We start from the raw sequence: 13,614 nt of genomic DNA, 5'->3' as shown, positions 1-13,614 counted from the left end.
AAAAAAAGGAAAAAAGATTTGGAGACAACTGTTTTGAACAGTAAATTAATGGTCAGATGAAGAAGGGAGGAGCTGATATTGCTGGTGGCTGTGGGCAATAGGAAGACTATATTAGGCCGGGAAATGCCTGGGATGGTTTAAACGCAGGAGCCTAGAGAGAGTGAGGCTGGAGGGTTAGGGGTGGAGGTGGGAGGGACATGTGGATAACTGGAAACGGGGAGGTCTGGAGCACTCAGGGAGGTTCCACTGAAGTGGAAGGCAAGAGAATCAATTTCTGAGCAGAGAGCAAGCAGGTCCCTGGGAACCTGTTTCTCTGAGAAGTGTTTTTCTGAAGTCATCTGCTGAGTCATGGAGGAGGATGGGAAGAGGCTGGAGAACAGGCTGAAGGTTTCCAGGAGCCTCAGGAAAGGGTGGGGGAGCACGCTGGGGAAGGACCGGCTGTTAGGATACCAGCTGGGCCTGGAGACCAGGCACTGAGGGCCCTGCATCTGTAGTTTTCTCCAGGACCCTCAGCAGCCTGGGCCAGGAGCTGAGAAAGCCAAGGTCAGACCACCCACAGCAAGCAGTGGCCATGAGATCGGCGGGTAGGGAGTTCAATATATCAAAGAAGTGAGTGCTCATATTAGCCAAGGTGGAGAAAGGAAAGAAGGAGGCAGTCAGGGGCTGGAGGCCTGGAGGACCCTGAAGAATAGGTAGAGGGTGACAATGGAGTAGAGGTGCCAGAGCGTCAAGAGAGTGGAGTGACTGGGCACGGTGGCTCATGTATGTAATTCCAGCACTTTGGGAGCCCAAGGCAGGCGGATCACGAGGTCAAGAGATTGAGACCATCCTGGCCAACATGGTGAAATCCGGTCTGTACTAAAAATACAAAAATTAGCTGGGCATGGTGGCACACACCTGTAGTCCCAGCTGCTAGGAAGGCTGAGGCCAGGGAATTGCTTGAACCCAGGAGGCAGAGGTTGCATTGAGCCGAGATCACGCCACTGCACTCCAGCCTGGCAACAGAGTGAGACTCCGTCTCAAAAAAAAAAAAAAAAAAAAAAAAAAAACAGGGAGAGTGGAGAGTGGAATGTCCTGGTTCTGGGACGTCCCTCAAGATCCACATAAACCCCTGGGTCATGGGTCATGGGTCATGGGGGGCTGATATGGATGCGGGCTGAAGCCCAGGTTTGAGAAGGTTCACCCTGACACGCTCAGATGGAAGATGCCGTGTGCTGTGGATGCAGGAATTCCCCAGGATGAGGCAGGGTCCGGGGAAGGAGGAAAACTACAATCAGAGACCAAAGGTTTCAGGAATCCCACCTAGGACCAGGTGGTTTGGGCAAAGGGACAGCTTATGGAGCTGCAGAACCTGAGCTTTGAGGAAAGGGGTTTGCCCAAGGCGTCTGGAAGGGGCAGCATGACGGGTGGGGCAGCCGGGGCCTTGGGCTTCCACACCTTTCCATTCTGCCTGGGACAGCGGCCGGACATGCTCTCATTTCATTCGGTAAACCTGATATCTGGGCAATGCGTCCAGCTCTGTAAGATGGGGATAGTGTGGGACTCTTGGGCTTCATAATGAGGGAAGAGGAAGCCAAGGGCTTGAATAGATTGGAGCATGACAATGGGATTTTTTTTATTTTTATTTTTTTAGACACAGTCTCACTCTGTCCTCCAGGCTGAAGTACAGTGGTGCGATCTCGGCTCACTGCAACCTCCCCCTCCCGGGTTCAAGCGATTCTCTTGCCTCAGCCTCCTGAGTAGCTGGGACTACAGGTGCCCGCCACCACACCCGGCTAATATTTGTATTTTTAGTAGAGACGGGGTTTTGCCATGTTGGCCAGGCTGATCTCGAACTCCTGGCCTCAAGTGATCCGCCCTCCTCGACCTCCCAAAGTGCTGGGATTAAAGGTGTGAGCCACGGTGGCTGGTCTGTAATTTTTTTTATCCACTGGCTCATGGAGGCAGTGGAGGAGAGGGACCAGGAAGAGCAGGGGCCACTGTGATTCCTAAGGGGCTGGAAATCCTGAGGCCATTCCTGGGATAGGAGAAAGATCAGGGAGGAAACCTTGAGGTAGACAAAACATATAATAATAACAGAGATGAGAAAAGGGTAATGACAGAGAAACAGACACACCATGGTGGAAACACAGCCCCAGAGAGAGATGAGGATCCGACAGAGGGACAGACAGGAAGACAGACTGCCAGAGATGGAGACAGGGAAAGAAGACGCTGAATGCCTATCCAGGTGCCTGAGACTCATCCCGGAAGCTGCTGGGATGGACCCAATCCGTGCAAGAGGGACGGCTGCTCGGGGAAGGTGGAGGCCACCAGGCCAGGCAGCTGGGGCATCTCTTCCATCTGGACAAACTGCTGCAGAAAGCCCAGCGGGGTGACCCTGTTTCCCCACACACAGACTGAGGCAGGCCCCTGAAGGGCTTCCTCTGGGGGAGGATGAGGTCGTAGGATAGGGCTGCGTCGGAAGCATGGACTCCAATTCTAGCTGTGATGTTTGGCAGCCACTGAGATCCTTGCAGTCTTTTTGGTTTTGTTTTTTTGGAGACAGAGTCTTGCTCTGTTGCCTAGGCTGGAGGGCATCATAGCTCTCTGCAGCCTCAACCTCCTGGGCTCAAGGGATCCTCCTGCCCTGGCCTCCCTAGTAGCTAGGCCCACTTATTTTATTTATTTGTTTGTTTGTTTGTTTATTTTTACTTTCTGGGACAGGAGATGGATGAGGAGCAGGGGTCTCCCTGTGTTGCCCGGCTGGTCTCAAACTCCTGGGCTCAAGAAATCTACCACCTTGGCCTCCCAAAGTGCTGCAATTACAGGCATGAGTCATTGCGCCCAGCCCACGTCTTGCAGTCTTCATTCTCATCTGTAAAATCGGAACAACCGGCCGGGTGCGGTGACTCACACCTATAATCCCAGCACTCTGGGAGGCCGAGGTGGGTGGATCACAAGGTCAAGAGATTGAGACCATCCTGGCCGATACGGTGAAAACCCATCTCCACTAAAAATACAAAAATTAGCTAGGCGTGGTGGCGCACACCTGTAGTCCCAGCTAGTCGGGAGGCTGAGGCAGGCGTCTCGCTTAAACCCAGGAGGCAGAGGTTGCAGTGAGCTGAGATGGTGCCACTGCACTCCAGCCTGGCGACAGAGCAAGACACCATCTCAAAAAAAAAAGGAAACAACTTCCCCAGTCCTCAGTGATTCAGAGCAAGTCTTCACCTGCCCCATAGAGATGGGGACCTGGGTGAGACTAGGGTATAAGGGTATCCTTCAGGTCCAACAAGAACTTAGAGTTAATATACGCCTCCTGCACCCAGCATCCTTTGGGGATGGTTTCAATAGTTTCAAAATCTAGCCAAGCTGAGGGTGGTGAGTGGTGAGAATAGGTTGTGATCCCAACTCCCAGGGCTGCATAATTTTCAAAGATCCCACCAATTAATGGCTCCTGTCTATCACCCCCTTGTCCCCACGCCACTGCACTCCAGCTTGGGCAACAGAGTGAGACTCAGTCTCAAAAAAAAAAAAAAAGGTTGAGTGCCTATTAGGTGCATAAAATAATGACACATTGGGCCGGATGCGGTGGCTCACGCCTGTAATCCCAGCACTTTGGGAGGTCGAGGTGGGCAGATCACTTGAGGCGAGGAGTATGAGACCAGCCTGGCCAAAATGGTGAAACCCTGTCTCTACTGAAAATACAAAAATTAGCTGGGTGCAGTGGCGCGCGCCTGTAGTCCCAGCTACTCAGGAGGCTGAGACAGGAGAATCTCTTGAACCTGGGAGGCGGAGGTTACAGTGAGCCGAGATCATGCCACTGCGATAAAGCGAGACTCCATCTCAAAAAAAAAGAGAGAGAGACACCAACAGAAGAAGCCTAGGATACAGGATGCTGGGAAAAGGTATGGAAGGAGCCCATATCCCCTTCCCCAGCTACCCAAATCCAGGTCCTTCAATCCCAGCTAAATGCTTGCTCTTCCAGAAGGCTTCCTAGAACTTCTTTATTTATTTATTTATTTATTTATTTATTTATTTATTTATTTATTTTGAGACGGAGTCTCGCTCTGTCGCCCAGGCTGGAGTGCAGTGGCCGGATCTCAGCTCACTGCAAGCTCTGCCTCCCGGGTTTACGCCATTCTCCTGCCTTAGCCTCCCGAGTAGCTGGGACTACAGGCACCCGCCACCTCGCCCGGCTAATTTTTTTGTATTTTTTAGTAGAGACGGGGTTTCACCGTGTCAGCCAGGATGGTCTCGATCTCCTGACCTCGTGATCTGCCCATCTCGGCCTCCCAAAGTGCTGGGATTACAGGCTTGAGCCACCGCGCCTGGCCCCAGAACTTCTACTAGGCAGGACCTTTTCTTCTGCCTCCGATGTCCATAACATTTCTCCTGCAATGTCCCCCACATGAGGTCTCATACAAGGCCTAGGAATGTATATGAATTATATCCCACTAGGCTGTCTCCTCCTGCATGCAGAGTCCACATCCTGTTCATTTTGGCATCCCACAGCAGCAGGGGATCCGAATTTGGTGGATATGTATTTGTTGTGTGTCTTTGAACCTCAATGTAATTCAATGAATGCATACCGTTTTTGAGCCTCAGTTTCCCCACTTGTAAAATGAGAACAATAATTTTCACTTCCCAGTTGTGGCTGGCCAGGTGGATCAAATGAGATATTGCATGGAAAGTCTCCTGGCTCACTGGAGGCTGTTAAGCACTGCGCAGACGTGGGCTGTTACTAATAATACAGCAATCTCGAGATCGGAGCTGGACTCAGAGAGGCAGGGAGCAAGCATCCCTCTGTCTGCAGCTTCCCCTCCTGCCTGAGAGTGATGGAGGGACTCTCTGAGCATGAAACAAACCAATGTGGGCAGCCAGACTGCAGGGGGAACAGAAGAGGGTGAGAGCCCAGATACTCAGATTCCAAGGCTGCCTCTAGCTCAGGGTGGGTGACCTTGAGCAGATTGGTCCCTTCTCTGAGCATCCTGTTTCTGCATCTGCCAAGAAAACATAATAATCTCTGGCTGGCTGGCAGCAAGAAGATGAGACCAGGCACCCCAAGACAACGTCCAAATATTGTGCAGTTGTGGGGCTGCCGTGAGGTCTGCAGCAATCCCTTTGCAGACATCACCCTTTTTCTTCCAAGCCCTCAATGGATGCAGCAGCAGACCCTCTCCCGGGCAGACCAGACATAATTTCTGACCCAGAGTGGTGCTCAAATATTTGTTGAATGAATGAGAAAATAATTAGCCAGGCATGGTAATGCATGCCCGTAGTCCCAGCTGCTCAGGAGGCTGATGCAGGAGGACTGCCTGAGCCCAGGAGTTGGAGGCTGCAGTGAGCTATAATTGCGCCACTTCACTCTAGCCTGGATGACAGAGCAAGACCCTGTCTCTAAAAAAAAAGAAAAAAAAAATGAGAGGATAAATGAACAAATAAACATATGGGGTCTAAGGGAGGGAGCTGTATTCTAATTCTCCTGAGCATAACAGCCCACTTTGGACAGGTCAGCAATTCATCTTCTTCTCACTGTCTCTACCACACCCATCAAGGTTCAAACCAGTTCTCTCCCTGTACTATCACAGCAGTCTCCAAACTGGATTCCCTGCTCCCTAATGCCTCTGGATTCCCTGTTTCCCTACTATCTCTTCTCCACAGGATACCCAGAGTGATCTTTTAAAAATTCAAATCTGGCCAGGTGCAGTGGCTCACGCCTGCAATCCCAGCACTTTGGGAGACTGAGGCGGGCAGATCACGAGGTCAGGAGATTGAGACCATCCTGGCTAACATGGTGAAACCCCGTCTCCACTAAAAATACAAAAAATTAGCCGAGTGTGGTGGCATGCGCCTGTGGTCCCAGTTACTCAGGAGGCTGAGGCAGGAGAATTGCTTGAACCCAAGAGGCAGAGGTTGCAGTGAGCCAAGACCGCGCTATTGCACTCCAGCCTGGGAGACAGAGCAAGACTTCATCTAAAAGAAAACCCCAAAAGAATTCAAATCTGGCCGGGCGGGATCACTTGAGGCCAGGAGTTCGAGACCAGCCTGTCCAACATGGTGAAACTCCACCTCTACTAGTAATACAAAAAATTAGCTGGGTGTGGTGGCCCATGCTTGTAGTCCCAGCTACTTGGGAGGCAAGAGAATCGTTTGAACCCAGAAGGCAGAGATTGCAGTGAGCCAAGATTGCACCACTACATTCCAGCCTGAACAACAGAGTGTGCTCCATGTCCAAAAAAATAAAAAAATAAAAAAGTCCCAGGGCGCACTCTGGAGACCCTGCACTCTCATGCCTTTGCTGGGGTGCCTCTAGGCAGCTGGTCCTGTTAAACCCTCACTCTAGTGCACATGTCTGTGAGTGTACAGGAGCGCCTCCCTTTCCAATCCTGGTTTTATTAAAAATTGGTTTTATAATTTTTTTTTTTTTTAAAGACAGGGTCTCACTCTGTCACCCAGGCTGAAGTACAGCATTGTCATCATAACTCACTGTAGCGTTGACCTCCAAGGCTTAAGTGATCCTCCCACCTCAGCCTCCAGAGTGGCTGGGACTACAGGCACGTGCCACCAACTTGAGTAACTTTTTAAATTTTTTTGTAGAGATTGGCGGGGGAGGGGTCTCACTATATTGCCCAGGTTGGTCTCTAACTCCTGGCTCAAGTGATCCTCCCGCCTTGGCCTCCCAAAGTGCTGGGGTTACAGGTGTGACCCACAGCTTTACAATTTTAACAGGCCTCTTTGGGTTACAAGGGTAAAGACCCCTGAAAATAAGAGTAAATACCCCAGCCTAGCCTTGGTGGGAGGGGGCAGGGTTGGGGGGGAGATAAACGCTCTTTGTAAGTTGCGAGTGGCCACATAGACTAATAAGGTCGCCTTCATGCCAGGCTTGTGGAGGCCGTTCCTGTCCCTTCCTTCCTGTGCCCGCGTAGGCCGCAGGGCTCCGTGCCCAGGGCCCAGCCAGCCCCGCCCATCCAGTGGCTGGGCCCGGGATGTCCCCAGAAGCCCCGAGAGGGGCGGCGCGATGGGCGGGTTCTAGGGGAGGAGGAGGGGGTGTGGCCTACGCCCTCGGCCCCGCCTCATCAGCACTCTGCAGCTGGCTGTGATAGGCTGTGCCAGTCGCAGGCTCTCCAATCAGGAGGCTACCGTGGGGCCAGGGGTGGAGCTCCGGTTCCCACGCGGGGCGAACTCCAGCTTCCGGTTGTCTCCCCAGCCCCGCCCCGAGCGGCTCCCCGTGGAGGCCGTGACTCAGCAGGAAGGAGCGACCCGACTGGGCCGGCCGGAAAGGCCGAGTCACTCCGCGCCCTTCCCTGTCCCCCGTGTCTATGCCATCGGGGCGGGGAGATCTGTGGGCTGGGGTGGGAGACCCAAGACCTGGTCCCTGGCCTTTGCGTGTGACCCAGGAAAACCTCCCAGGCTTCCCTGGCCTTTAGTTTCTCTTCTGTACAGAGGAGGTAACAATAAACACTTGGGAGATTTGGAGATAAGGCAGTAAGAGTTATAGGGAGAGCATGGAGCTTTGGAATTCCACTGTTCAGAGTGCACATCTCAGCTGTGTGATCCCGCGCATCATCTCACTGCAGCCTAGAACTCCTAGGCTCAAGTGATCCTTCTGTCTCAGCCGCCCCAGTATTTTGGATTATAGGCACGTGCCACCACGTCCTGGCTACTTTTTTAAAAATTTGGTAGTGATGGATTCTCATTATGTTGCCAAACTGGTCTCAAATTCCTGGCCTCAAGCCGTCCTCCTTCCTTGGCCTCCCAAAGAGTTGGGATTACTTGGACCAGGTGGCTGACGCCTGTAATTCCAGCCCTTTGGGAGGCTGAGGCGGGCCGATCATGTGAGGTCAGGAATTCAAGGCCAGCCTTGCCAACATGGAGAAACCCTGTCTCTACTGAAAATACAAAAATTAGCCGGGCATGTTAGCGCATGCCTGTAGTTCCAGCTACTTGAGGCTGAGGCAGGAGAATGGCTTGAACCCGGGAGGCAGGGTTGCAGTGAGCTGAGATCGCTGCCACTGCACTCCAGCATGGGCAACAGAGAGACTCTGTCTCCAAAAACAAGAGTTGGGATTACAGGTGTGAGCCACTCTGCCAGGCAGGAGAGACCTAGGAAATCAAAAAGGGCAATTTTTGAAGGCTGAGTCTCATAGCCACTAGACTGGGATAGCTAGACAGTTCTGCATTTTTAAAAAATGAGCAAAAGTCTAATGGAAAATGGGCAAAGGACTGAATAGATGCTTATCAGAAGAAGATAAATGGCCAATAAGCAGATGAAAAGATTCTCAACATAATTAGTCATTAAGATGCAACTGAAGGCTGGGCGCAGTGGCTCACACCTGGTAGCCTTTGGGAGGCCGAAGTGGGCAGATCACCTGAGGTGAAGAGTTCGAAACCAGCCTGGCCAACATGGCAAAACACCGTCTCTACTAAAAATATAATTAGCCAAGCGTTGTGGCATGCGTCTGTAGTCCCAGCTACTCAGGAGGCTGAGGCAGGAGAATTGCTGGAATCAGGATGGTAGAGGTTGCAATGAACTGAGATCACACCATTACACTACAGCCTGGGTGACGGAACAGGACTCTGTCTCAAAAGAAAAAAAAGATGTTGGCCGGGCGCGGTGGCTCACGCCTGTAATCCCAGCACTTTGGGAGGCCGAGGCGGGCGGATCACAAGGTCAGGAGATGGAGACCACGGTGAAACCCCGTCTCTATTAAAAATACAAAAAAAATTAGCCGGGCGCGGTTGTGGGCGCCTGTAGTCCCAGCTACTCGGGAGGCTGAGGCAGGAGAATGGCGTGAACCCGGGAGGCGGAGCTTGCAGTGAGCCGAGATCGCACCACTGCACTCCAGCCTGGGCGACAGAGCAAGACTCCGTCTCAAAAAAAAAGAAAAAAAAAAAGAAAAAAAAGATGTGAGTGCTAACTGAAACCAGGAGATACCATTTCATACCCACTAGAATAGCTAGAATTTTTTTTTCTGAGACGGAGTGTCACACTGGCACACTGTCACCCAGGCTGGAGTGCAATGGCCCGATCTCGGCTCACTGCAACCTCCGCCTCCCATGTTCAAGTGATTCTCCTGCCTCAACCTTCCAAGTAGCTGGGATTACAGGTGCGTACCACCATGCCTGGCTAATTTTTCTATCTTTGGTAGAGACAGAGTTTCACCATGTTGGCCAGGCTGGTCTTGAACTCCTGAGCTCGTGATCTACCTGCCTTGGCCTCTCAAAGTGCTCCGATTATAGGCGTGAGCCACCACACCCAGCCAAGAATTTTTTTTTTTAAAATGAAAATAACAAGTGTTGGTGAGGATGTGGAAAAACTGGAACCCTGGTGCACTGCTGGTGGGAATGTGAAATGATGAAACCACTGTGGAAAACTGATAGTTTCTCAAAATGTTAAACAGCATTACTCCTGGGTATACACCCAAGAGAACTGAAAACAGGTTATCAAATAGATGCTAGAATACAAATGTTCATAGCAGCATTATTCATAAGAGTCAAAAGGTACGAATGGCCCAATGTCCATCAGCAGATGAATGGGTAAACAAAAAGTGGTAAATCCATATGATGGAATATTCTTCCACCATAAAAAGGAGTGAAGTAGGCCAGGTGCGGTGGCTCATGCCTATAATCCCAGCACTTTGGGAGGCCGAAGCGAGAGGATCTCTTGAGGTCAGAAGTTCGAGACCAGCCTGACCAACATGGTGAAACCTAGTCTCTATGAAAAATACAAAAATTAGTTGGGCATGGTGGCAAGTGCCTGTAATCCCAGCTACTCGGGAGGCTGAGGCAGGAGAATTGCTTGAACCTGGGAGGCGGAAGTTGCAGTGAGCCGAGATCACACCACTGTACTCCAATTTGGGTGACAGAGTGAAACTCCCTCTCAAAAAAAAAAAAAAAAAAAGAAAATGTTCTAAAATTAGACAGTGGTGATGGCTGCACACCCCTGTGAATACGCATTTGGTTTTCTGTATCCATGGGTTCCACATTCATGAATTCAACCAACTGTGGATGGAAAATATTTTTAAAACAATAAAAATAACAATATAATAAAAAATATACAAATATCGGGAGGTCGAGGCAGACAGATCACTTGAGGTCAGGAGTTGGAGACCAGCCTGGCCAATGGGGTGAAACCTCGTCTCTGCCAAAAATATAAGAAATTAGCTGGATATGGTGGCGTGGGCCTGTAATCCCAGCTACTCGGGAGGCTGAGGCAGGAAAATCCCTTGAACCCAGGAGTCGGAGGTTGTAGTGAGGTGAGATCGTGCTACTGCACTCCAGCCTGGGTGACAGAGCAAGATTCCCTCTCAAAAAAACAAACAAAAGCTAAACAGTATAATAACTATTTACCTGGCATTTATATCATATGAGGTATTATAAGCAATCTAGAGATGTTAAAGTATGCAGGAGGATGGTGTGTAGGTTATATGCAAATACTACACCATTTTATTTATTTATTTATTTTTTGAGACGGAGTCTCGCTTTGTCGCCCAGGCTGGAGTGCAGTGGCTGGATCTCAGCTCACTGCAAGCTCCGCCTCCCGGGTTTACGCCATTCTCCTGCCTCAGCCTCCCGAGTACCTGGGACTACAGGCGCCCGCCACCTCGCCCAGCTAGTTTTTTGTATTTTTTAGTAGAGACGGGGTTTCACGGTGTTAGCCAGGATGGTCTCGATCTCCTGACCTCGTGATCCGCCCGCCTCGGCCTCCCAAAGTGCTGGGATTACAGGGATGAGCTACTGCACCTGGCCTTTATTTTCTTTGAAGCACTAGGTCAGATGATCTAGTTCACTGATTTGATCAATGCCTTGACATTTGTCTTCTCCTTTTTTTTTTCTTTTTGAGGCAGAGTCTTGTTCTTTTGCCTAGGCTGGAGTGCAGTGGCGTGATGTCAGCTCCCTGCGACCTCTGCCTCCTGGGTTCAAGCAACTCTCCTGCATCAGCCTCCTGAGTAGCTGGGACTACAGGCACCTGCCACCACACCTGGCTAATTTTTGTATTTTTAGTAGAGATGGGGTTTCACCATGTTGGCGAGGCTGGTCTCGAACTCCTGACCTCAGGTCATATGCCCGCCTCGGCCTCCCAAACTTCTGGGAATACAGTGAGCCACCGCATCTGGCTCTCTGCTCCTCTTGAAGGTCATCTCTGTGTCGGGCAAACAGGAACCTGGTCTAGGCCTCTTCTTGCTCTGGAGCTCCAGAGGTCAGCATGGTACTTGGCCTAGTACACAGGGCTTCATAAATATTTGTGCATGTGCTGTATTCACTTGGCAATATTTTTTTTTTCTTTTTCTGAGATGGAGTCTTGCTCTGTCGCCCAGAGCTGGAGTTCAGTGGTGCCATCTTGACTCACTGTAACCTCCACCTCCCGGGTTCAAGCAATTCTCCTACCTGAGCCTCTGGAGTAGCCCGTGCCACCACACTCGGCTAATTTTTGTATTTTTAGTAGAGACGGGGTTTCACCAGGTTAACCAGGCTGGTCTTGAACTCCTGAGCTCGTGATCTGCCTGCCTTGGCCTCCCAAAGTGCTGGGATTACAAGTGTGAGCCACTGCTCCCAGCCTTACTTGGCAAATATTATTTGAGCCTCCACTGTGTGTGCTACATGTGCACAAAGTTAGACACAACAGACACAGCCCTAGCCCTCAGCATTCCACTGGGCTAGTGCAGCATACAGTCCAGGGAGTAGTTTTGTTTTGTTTTGTTTTTGTTTTTTGTTTTTTTTGAGACAGAGTCTCGCTTTGTTGCCCAGGCTGGAGTGCAGTGGCACAATCTCAGCTCATTGTAACCTCTGCCTCCCGGGTTAAGCAATTCTCTTGCCTCAGCCTCCCAAGTAGCTGGGATTACAGGTGCCTGCTACCACGCCCGGCTAATTTTTGTATTTTTCATAGAGACAGAGTTTCACCATGTTGGCCAGGCTGGTCTCCAAGTCCCAACCTTAGATGATCCGCCCGCCTCGGCCTCCCAAAGTGCTGGGATTACAGGCGTGAGCCACTGCACCCGGCCTAGGCAGCAGTTTCGTGCAAGGGTGAGTGTGGTTACTAGGGAGGTACAGAGTGGGATGAGGGCTCCCAGTTCATACCAACAGGGGGTGTCCATGAAGATCATCGGGAGAAAATGAAAGCTGACACCAAGTTAAATAACAGTTGGCTTGGCCGGGTGTGCTGGTGCCCATCTGTGGTCCCAGCTACTCAAGAGGCTGAGGCAGGAGGATTGCTCGAGCCCTAGAGTTCAAGTCCAGCCTGGGCAACATAGCAAGACCCTGCCTCTATTTTTTTTAAAAAAACGGCTGGGTTCAGTGGCTTGGCTGATGCCTGTAATCCCAGCACTTTGGGAGGCCGAGGCAGGCGGATCACTTGAGGCCAGGAGTTCGAGACCAGCCTGGCCAACATGGCAAAACCCTATCTCTACTAAAAATACAAAAAATTAGCCAGGTATGGTGGTGCGTGCCCGTAGTCCCAGCTACTTGGGAGGCTGAGGCAGGAGAATCACTCAAACCTGGGAGGTGGAGGTTGCAGTGAGCTGAGATTGCGTCACTGCACTCCAGCCTCGTGACAAAGCAAGACTCTTGTCTTGCAAAAAACAAAACAAGAAACATTTCTCCAGGTCTCATCCTCCAATGACACAGCTCAGAGAACTCCCTGACAAATGGAGACAAAGCCATGACTGCCAGAAGCCGATGGAGTTTGGAGCCAAAGCATCCACCTCACTCCCTGGCTGAGAGCCATGACCCCAATTTGGAGCCTGTTGGAGGCAGAATACTGGCCCCTAAATATTCCCATACCCTAATCCTTGGAGTTTGTGCATATGTTCCTTTATGCAGCTAAAGGGATTTTGCAGATGTGATTAAATTAAGGATCTCGGGATGGAGGATGATCCGGGATTACCCAGGTGGGCCTAATATAATCACAAGAGGCCTTAAAAGATGGAGGAGGCAGACATAGAGTCAACAAAGGGAGATGAGAGATCAAGCAAAGTGGCTCAGGCCTGCCATCCCAGCACTCTGGGAGGCAGAGGTGGGAGGATTGTTTGAGGCCAGGAATTTGAGACTGGCCTAGGCAACATAGTGAGACCCCCTCTCTGCAAAAAAAACTTAAAAAAAAATCGGGGTGTCATGGCACACACCTAAAGTCCCAGCTACTCGGGAGGCTGAAGTGGGAGGCTTACTTGAGCCTGGGAAGTCGAGGCTGCAGTGAATCATGATTGCACCACTGCACTTCAGCCTGACTGACAGAGCAAAACTGTCTCAAAGCAAAAGAAGGGATTGGGCATGACGGCTAATATCTGTAATCCCAGCACTTTGGTGGGTCCAGGCCAGTCGATCGCTTGAAACTAGGGATTCAAGACCAGCCAGGAAACATAGTAAGACTGTGTCTCTACAAAAAAGGCAAAAATTGGCCGGGTGAGGTGGCTCATGCCTGTAATCCTAGCACTTTGGGAGGCCGAGGCAGGTGGATCACCTGAGGTCAGGAGTTTGAGACCAGCCTGGCCAACATGGTGAAATCCCGTCTGTAATACAATACAAAAAATTAGCCGGGCATGGTGGTGGGCGCCTGTAATCCCAGCTACTTGCGAGGTTGAGGCAGGAGAATCGCTCTGAACCTGGGAGGCAGAGGTTGCAGTGAGCTGAGATCATGCC

Source organism: Macaca mulatta, chromosome 3 (genome assembly GCF_049350105.2).
Source record: "Macaca mulatta isolate MMU2019108-1 chromosome 3, T2T-MMU8v2.0, whole genome shotgun sequence".
Taxonomy (NCBI): Eukaryota; Metazoa; Chordata; class Mammalia; order Primates; family Cercopithecidae; genus Macaca; species Macaca mulatta.
Note: the sequence above shows the minus strand (reverse complement) of the source record.